We start from the raw sequence: 8,820 nt of genomic DNA on the forward strand, positions 1-8,820 counted from the left end.
CAGATGGCATCAGACCCACCGACGCCAAGACGGAGGCCATCAAGAACGCGCCAAGACCACAGAACATGACGGAGCTGCGATCGTTCCTAGGACTCCTCAACTATTTCAGTAATTTCCTACCCGGGTTTAGCACTTTGCTGGAACCCCTACATGTGCTACTGCACAAGGGAGACGACTGGGTATGGGGGAATTCACAAGAGGCTGCCTTTGAGAAAGTCAGAAATCTGTTCTGTTCAACCAATCTGCTTGTTCTGTATAACCCATGTAAACGATTAGTGCTAGCTTGCGATGCATCGTCATACGGGGTCGGGTGTGTGTTACAACAGGCTAACGAATCGGGGATTTTGCAACCGTTTGCCTATGCGTTCAGGAGTTTGTCTAAGGCCGAAAGGGCCTACAGCATGATTGAATAAGAAGCTCTGACGTGCGTTTATGGGGTGTAAAAAATGCACCAGTATTTGTTTGGTCTCAAGTTTGAGCTAGAAACTGACCATAAGTCGCTCATATCGCTATTCTCAGAGAGCAAAGGAATTAACACCAATGCCTCTGCCCGCATCCAAAGATGGGCGCTCACGCTGTCGGCATACAACTATGTAATCCGCCACAGACCGGGCACAGAGAACTGCGCTGATGCTCTCAGTCAGCTACCATTGCCCACCACCTGGGTGGAAATGACATCGCCTGCAGACTTGCTCATGGTGATAGATGCATTAAAAAATGAAAAGTCACCTGGACCTGGACGAGCCAGGATCCTTTACTGTTCCTGGTAAAAAAAACTGTGTCCTCCATGGAAGCTGGTCCAGCATCCCAGCGGAGATGCAGGAAGAGATTAAGCTGTTCCACAGGCGCAAAGACGAAATGTCCTTACAGGCAGATTGTCTTTTGTGGAGTAATCGCGTGGTCTTGCTCAAGAAAGGCAGAGAAACGTTCATACGCGACCTACATAACACCCACCCAGGGATTGTAATGATGAAAGCCATAGCTAGATCCCATGTGTGGTGGCCCGGCATCGACTCAGATTTAGAGTCATGCGTGCACCAGTGCAACACTTGCTCTCAACTGAGCAATGCACCCAGAGAGGCACCGTTATGTTTGTGATCGTGGTCCTCCAAACCGTGGTCGAGGATCCACGTTGACTTTGTGGGGCCATTTCTAGGCAAAATGTTTTTGGTTGTTGTGGATGCTTATTCAAAATGGATTGAATGTGTAATAATGTCTGTAAGCACGTCCACCGCCACCATCGAAAGCCTACGAGCCATGTTTGCCACACATGGCCTGCTTGATGTCCTTGTCAGTGACAATGGGCCGTGTTTCACCAGTGCTGAATTAAAGGAATTCATGACCCGCAATGGGATCATTTGTCCTGTTCAAGCCCGCATCCAACGGCCAGGCAGAACGGGCAGTTCAAACCATCAAGCAAAGCTTGAAACATGTGTCAGAAGGCTCCCTGCAGACCCGACTGTCCCGGGTCCTGCTCAGCTACCGCACCAGACCCCACTCGCTCACCGGGGTTCCCCCTGCCGAACTGTTCATGAAAAGGGCGCTCAAAACAATGCTCTCTCTTGTCCACCCTGATCTCCATGATCACGTCGGGGGCAGGCGGCATCAACAAAGCATGTACCATGATTGCGCAAACTTGTCACGTGATATTGAGGTCAATGACCCTGTGTTTGTACTCAATTATGGACATGGTCCCAAATTCCTTTCTGGCACGGTCCTAGCCAAAGAAGGGAATAGGATGTTTCAGGTCAAACTGGCCAATGGACTAACGTGCAGAAAGCTTTTGGACCAAACCAAATTGCAGTTCACTAACAGCTACGAGCAACCTGAAGAGGACACCACCAACTTCGACCTTCCAACACACACACAAGTGGCAACCGACATGACGGTTGACCACAAAGCCAAACACACCATCCCAGCAGCCCGACAAGGCCGTCTGCCCAGCAGCCCAATGAAGAACCAACCAACTCACCCCACACCTGCATTTGTACCGAGACAATCGACAAGGGAGCGAAAAGCCCCAGATCATCTCACCTTGTAAATAATTGTACGATTGACTTTACGAGGGAGTGATGTTATGTATGTAACCCTTGGCAACCTGTATCACACCACCACCAGAGGGCCTACCTGTTGGAGTCCCAAGGGACTCCAACATCCCTCGGGAGCACTGTATATAAGCAAACCTCCCACACTGTACCAACACTCTGGAGTCCAATTATGTCTCGGCTTTTTGGCTAAGATCATGCGTAACTGACCTGACAGGGGAGTAACCATGACCAGAAAGTGGTTCTCCCTGGATCAGGAAGGTGGTTCTCCTATGCTTTTTGGAAATAGGAGGTGGGTGGGGTGGCTTGACCCATCCACCTCCACGGAGGTGGGTGGGGGGCACACACCCACCTCCATGGCACGAACCTGGTATTGCAGTACTTCCAGGAACGGTGCAGTGGCGCTAGGCCTTTTGGCTAAGAGCATTGGTGCAGAGTGATCCTTGATGTGTGCAAGGTGATCTCTGGCGTTTGTAATCTGACAAGATGATCTGACAAAGAATTGGAAAGATTGGCAACGAATAAAAAAAAAACACTCTGGAGTCCAATTAAAGGAGCTAAAGTCACACTTACTCATTGCATACAGTATTCAGTTTCATCCCTTATTATGAGCATAATAAGGGCCACATCTAACTCCCTTTTGAATATATCTAACGAACTGGCCTCAACAACTTTCTGTGCTAGAGAATTCCACAGTTCACAATTCTCTGAGTGAAGAAGTTTCTCCTCATCTCGGTCCTAAATGGCTTACCCCTTATCCTTAGACTGTGACCCCTGGTTCCGGACTTCCCCAACATCGGGAACATTCTTCCTGCATCTAACCTGTCCAATCCCATCAGAATTTTATATGTTTCTATGAGATCCCCTCTCATTCAGGCCAGCCCCAATAAAATCTCGGCATCCATATAATTCACCAATGGATATGCCCCTGACATATTGTTTGCATCACATCAATACTTAAATTTCCACTTTACATAATCTGAACTATGGATTCTCTAAATGCTCATGTTCATCCATAGTTACAATATTAACTGACATGAAAAGATTTTTAACCTGATGAAGCCCAGAAGCTGGCTAAGGGTTATGAATAAACCAATCAGGCCAATTATCATGAGTGTTGTTGATGCACTGCTCAAGTTGTTACTTGACTGGAGATTAGATTGACTTGAGTCCTATAAAAAATAATTTATTTATTTCAATATTTAATAGCTGGGCACTCATTTATTCCCAAGCTACTGTAAAATTTGAAAAGCAAGTATAAAACAACATAATTACCATTGATAATAGAAACAGAAAATGCTGGAAGCACTCAGCGGATCAGGCAGCATCTGTGGCGGGAGGAAGGTAAGGTTAACATTTCAAAGTCCGTGATGGTCAGGGCAAAATGGCAAGTTGGATCCAAAATTGGCTCAGAGGCAGGACGCAAAGGGTAATGGTTGATGGGTGTTTTTGTGACTGGAAGGCTGAATCCAATGGGGTTCCACAGGGCTCAGTATTGGGTCCTTTGCTTTTCGTGGTATATATCAACTCGGACTTGAATGTTGAGAGTATGATGAAGAACCTTGCAGATGACACTAAAATAGCCTGTGTGGTTGATTATGAAGAAGAAAGCTGCGGACTGCAAGAAGATATCAATGTACTGGTCAGGTGGGCAGAACAGTGGCAAATGGAATTCAATCCAGGTAAGTGTGAGGTAATGCATTTGGGGAGGTTAAACAAGGCAAAGGAATACACATTAAATGGTACGACATTGAAAAGTATAGAGGAACAAGGGGACCTTGGAGTGCAGGTCCACAGATCCCTGAAGGTAGCAGGCCAGGTAGATAAGGTGGTTAAGAAGGCATATGGAATATTTGCCTTTATTAGTTGAGGCAAGGAAGTTATGCTTGAACTGTACAAAACACTGGTTAGGCCGCAGCTGGAATACTGTGTGCAGTTCTGGTCACCACATTACAGGAAAGATGTGATTGCACTGGAAAGGGCGCAGAGGAGATTTACAAGAATGTTGCCTGGACTGGATAATTTTGGCTATGAGGAAAGATTGGAGATGCTGGGTCTGTTTTCTTTAGAACAGAGGAGGCTGAGGGGAGATCTGATTGAGGTGTATAAAATTATGAGGGGCCTGGATAGAGCGGATAGGAAAGACCGGTTTCCCTTGGCAGAGGGGTCAACAACCAGGGGGCATAGATGTAAAGTAAATGGGGGGAGGTTTAGAGGAGATATGAGGGGAAATTTCTTCACCCAGAGGGTGGTGGGAGTCTGGAACTCACTGCCTGAAAGGATGGTAGAGCCAGAAACCCTCACAACATTTAAAAAATACTTGGATGTGCACTTAAAGTGCCGTAACCTACAGGGCTACGGACCAAGAGTTGGAAAGTGGGATTCGGCTGGATAGCTCTTGATCGGCCGGCGTGGACACGATGGGCCGAAATGGCCTACTTTCGTGCTGTAAATTTCTATGATTCTATGATTCTCTGCTTCCTGTTGTGAAGCAAAATCATTGCCACTAGATGGCACTATGAAATATTGTTTGGTAAACTGATAATAGAGCCTTGTTAAAGTAAAATTAAATAGTGCAACACCAATAAGAAACAATCTTGTACTTTCTGTTTGCTCTGCTATCTCTAGATGTTGTCCAGGCAGCTGGTATCAATTACTTTAAGATATTAGAATATCATTCCATAGTGGTTTGGGGCAAATGTACAATGTCTAGAACATTCAGGCTGTTTCTGGTAATAACAGCAAGCAGCATTCAAACACTCGCACACTCGGGGCATTCTCAACATCTGGCAGATGACACTGATGTCCATAAATGATGGCATGCTGCTGGGTTCTTTCATATTACTTGTTTTCTTCATGACATTTATTTTCTACTATTCAGTAGTACAATGTCCTCTTAAGGTGGAACTTAACTCAGGGTAAACTTAAAAGGAATCGATTTCGAGTGCCCTCGCCTGGCGTTAACGGGGCAGTAATGGCTTTAAAATGTTGAAGTGGCCGGCTCCATTTTGAAAAGGGGCCTACTGCCTGGTGTCCGAAACGCCTGCCTGTTTCAGGTGATACATTTTTCTCAATATGGAAATCGGGGTCCTATGACATAAATAGGAAAATAATTGTCATTTTTGTTCGGAAATGGTTAGAGCCATGCAGTGCACACTCTAACCAGTTCCACGGCTGATGGCATCAAAGAGGCCACCAAAGATAAGTATTGAATTAATTTTGTGGGCCCCGGAGGAGCAGAAGGCCCCAAAAAAATCATTTGGACGGCTGCCGCCCCAGGACTCCATCCTCTGTGATCGCAACCACCATGCCCCCCTCAACTTACTTTGCTGGCAGCTGCCCTGGCCCAATCTGAGGCCTCAATCCACAGAGCTGCACCAAGATGCCTGTTTGGGGCCCTGCAGCTTGCCTGTAAAATTTAAATAAGGCTGGGGATCCAAAATGGCAGGGGCTTCTTCGCCAGTGTTCCGCCAGTCAGTCATCCAAAAGTTAAAAAAGACCCCAAAAGGAGAAAGTTGGACCTTGCTTTGCCTGTTTTTGGGCATAAAAATGGTCAACAGTGTTATAAATGGAACTCTGTAATACTTGCCACCAGAGGACGCGACTGTTGGAGTCCTAATGGTCACCTGCACACACGTGCAGGGCCAGTATAAAAGGTTGGCTGCCATGTTGTTTAGGCACGCTGAAGTTGTAATAAAGAAGACTAAGGTCACACTATGGTTAGCTCACAGTACTCAGCCTCGTGGAGTTCTTCTATACACAACAATTGGCGACGAGTAACATAATACGAACCTTCATGCAACTATGGCTGCCATTGGAATATTAGAGTGATTCTTAGAGGGTGATGATTGGGAGGCCTTCGTCGAGTACTTCATGGCCAATGAGCTGGAAGGAGACACTAATGCGGTCAAGCGCAGGGCGGTTCTCCCACCGTCTGTGGGCCTAAAATATACGGCTTCATCAAGAATCTGCTTACACCGACAAAACCAACGGAGAAGGAATATACAGAGTTGTGCACGCTGGTTCGGGACCACCTCAAGCCGAAGGAGAGTATCCTCATGGCCAGATATCGTTTTTACACGCATCATCGCTCCGAGGGCCAGGACGTGGCGGATTATGTCGCCGGCCTGAGATGCCTCGCAAGACCTTGCGATTTTGGAGCTACATTGGGGAAAATGCTGCGGGACTTTTTCATGCTGGGCATCAGCCACGAGGTCATTCTTCGAAAGCTGCTGGCTGCCGAAACCCTAGACCTGAGCAGGACCATCGCGATCGCCCAGGCATGCATGGCCACGGACGATAACACCAAACAGATATCTTCTCAACATCGAAGCTCACCAGCAAGTACTGTTCATAAAATGACATCACTAGCAGGCCGAACTGCATATGGCAGGACCTATATACGTCTGCGGCTGCAAGACCTGTGATGACTCAGAATCTGCCTTCGGGGATGAATGTGAATCCATTAGCACCATGTTGGTGCTGCAGGGGTAGTCATTGGGCCCATCAATGTCAATTCAAGCACTACGTGTGCAAAGGCTTCGCAATGATGGGGCACCTCCAGTGAATGTGCAAACGTGCTGCGGCATACCACGTGGTAGAGGTTGGTCGATCCGGTGCGGATCACGCAGCACAGGCAACTCAACCCGAGGAAGAAGTCTATGGGGTTCATACCTTCATCACCAAGAGCCCTCCTATAATGCTGAAAGTCAAATTAAATGGAGTTCCAGTATCCTTGGAGTTGGACACGGGTGTGCGTCAGACAACAGTGAGTCAGAAGGCTTTCGAAAAACTGTGGGGCAATAAAGCACAAAGGCCCAAACTGAGCCTGATTAATGCAAAGCTGCGTACCTACACCAAAGAGCTCATGCCAGTCATTGGAAGTGCGACAGTGAAGGTATCGTATGATGGAGCTGTGTATGACCTATCATTGTCGATTGTTCCAGGCAATGGCCCAACGCTGTTCGGCAGAAGCTGGCCAGAAAAGATTAGATGGAATTGGAATGACATCAAAGCACTATCTTCAGTGGATGATGCCTCATGTGCTCAAGTGCTGAGCAAGTTTCCCTCGCTATTCGAACCATGCATCGGCAACTTCACCGGCGCCAAGGTACAGATCCATCTAGGCCCCGATGCACGGCTCGTCCATCACAAGGCTCGGGCGGTTCCGTACATGATGAGGGAGAAAGTTGAGATCGAACTGGACAGACTCCAACTCAAAGGAATCATATCGCCAGTCGAGTTCAACGAGTGGGCCAGTCCAATTGATCCGGTGTTGAAAAGCGATGGCACGGTCAGAAACTGTGGAGACTACAGGGTAGCGATTAACCGAGCCTCAATACAGGACCAGTACCCGCTGCCCAAGGCGGATGACCTGTTCGCAACGTTAGCGGGGGGGGAAGTCATTCACCAAGTTGGACCTAACCTCCGTCTACATGACACAGGAGCTGGCTGAACCTTCGAAAAGACTGACGTGCATCAACACATACAAAGGGCTGTTTATATACCACAGTTGCCCTTTCGGGATTCGTTCGGCTGCATCCATTTTCCAGAGAAACATGGAGAGTTTGCTGAAATCTATTCCGCGCACCGTTGTGTTTCAAGGCAACATCCTGATCACTGGTCGTGACACCATAAAACATCTACACAACCTGGAAGAGGTTTTAAGTCGCCCAGACAGAGTGGGATTCAGGCTGAAACGCTCCAAGTGAGTTTTCCTGGCGCCAGAAGTCGAATTTTTGGGCAGAAAAATTACAGCAGATGGCATCAGGCTCACGGACTCAAAGACAGAGGCCATCAAGAATGCACCCAGACCACAGAATGTGATGGAGCTGCGTTTGTTCCTGGGACTCCTCAACTATTTCAGTAACTTTCTACCCGGGTTGAGCACATTGTTATGTAAGGGTGATGACTGGGTTTGGGGAAAATCTCAAGACACAGCCTTTGAGGAGGCCAGGAACCTGCTATGTTCAAATAAGTTACTTGTACACTATGACCCATGTAAACGTTTAGTGCTAGCTTGTGATGCCTCATCATACGGGGTCGGCTATGTGTTACTGTAAGCCAATGTATCGGACATAGAAACATAGAAACATAGAAAATAGGTGCAGGAGCAGGCCATTCAGCCCTTCTAGCCTGCACCGCCATTCAATGAGTTCATGGCTGAACATGAAACTTCAGTACCCCCTTCCTGCTTTCTCGCCATAACCCTTGATCCCCCGAGTAGTAAGGACTTCATCTAACTCCCTTTTGAATATATTTAGTGAATTGGCCTCAACTACTTTCTGTGGTAGAGAATTCCACAGGTTCACCACTCTCTGGGTGAAGAAGTTTCTCCTCATCTCGGTCCTAAATGGCTTACCCCTTATCCTCAGACTGTGACCCCTGGTTCTGGACTTCCCCAACATTGGGAACATTCTTTCTGCATCTAACCTGTCTAAACCCGTCAGAATTTTAAACGTTTCTATGAGGTCCCCTCTCATTCTTCTGAACTCCAGTGAATACAATCCCAATTGATCCAATCTTTCTTGATAGGTCAGTCCCGCCATCCCGGGAATCAGTCTGGTGAACCTTCGCTGCACTCCCTCAATAGCAAGAATGTCCTTCCTCAAGTTAGGAGACCAAAACTGTACACAATACTCCAGGTGTGGCCTCACCAAGGCCCTGTACAACTGTAGCAACACCTCCCTGCCCCTGTATTCAAATCCCCTCGCTATGAAGGCCAACATGCCAATCGGTTGCATACGCATCTAGAAGTCTATCTAAGGCAGAGAGA

General features: G+C 47.4%; 1 pseudogene; it reads left to right on the forward strand.

Moving 5' to 3' along the window:
- Positions 1–2,214: 2,214 nt before the first annotated feature.
- On the forward strand, positions 2,215–2,449 carry LOC139252598 (U2 spliceosomal RNA; annotated as a pseudogene).
- The last annotated feature ends 6,371 nt before the right edge of the window (positions 2,450–8,820 follow it).

The sequence above is a fragment of the Pristiophorus japonicus genome, chromosome 2, assembly GCF_044704955.1.
Source record: "Pristiophorus japonicus isolate sPriJap1 chromosome 2, sPriJap1.hap1, whole genome shotgun sequence".
Lineage (NCBI taxonomy): Eukaryota > Metazoa > Chordata > Chondrichthyes > Pristiophoridae > Pristiophorus > Pristiophorus japonicus.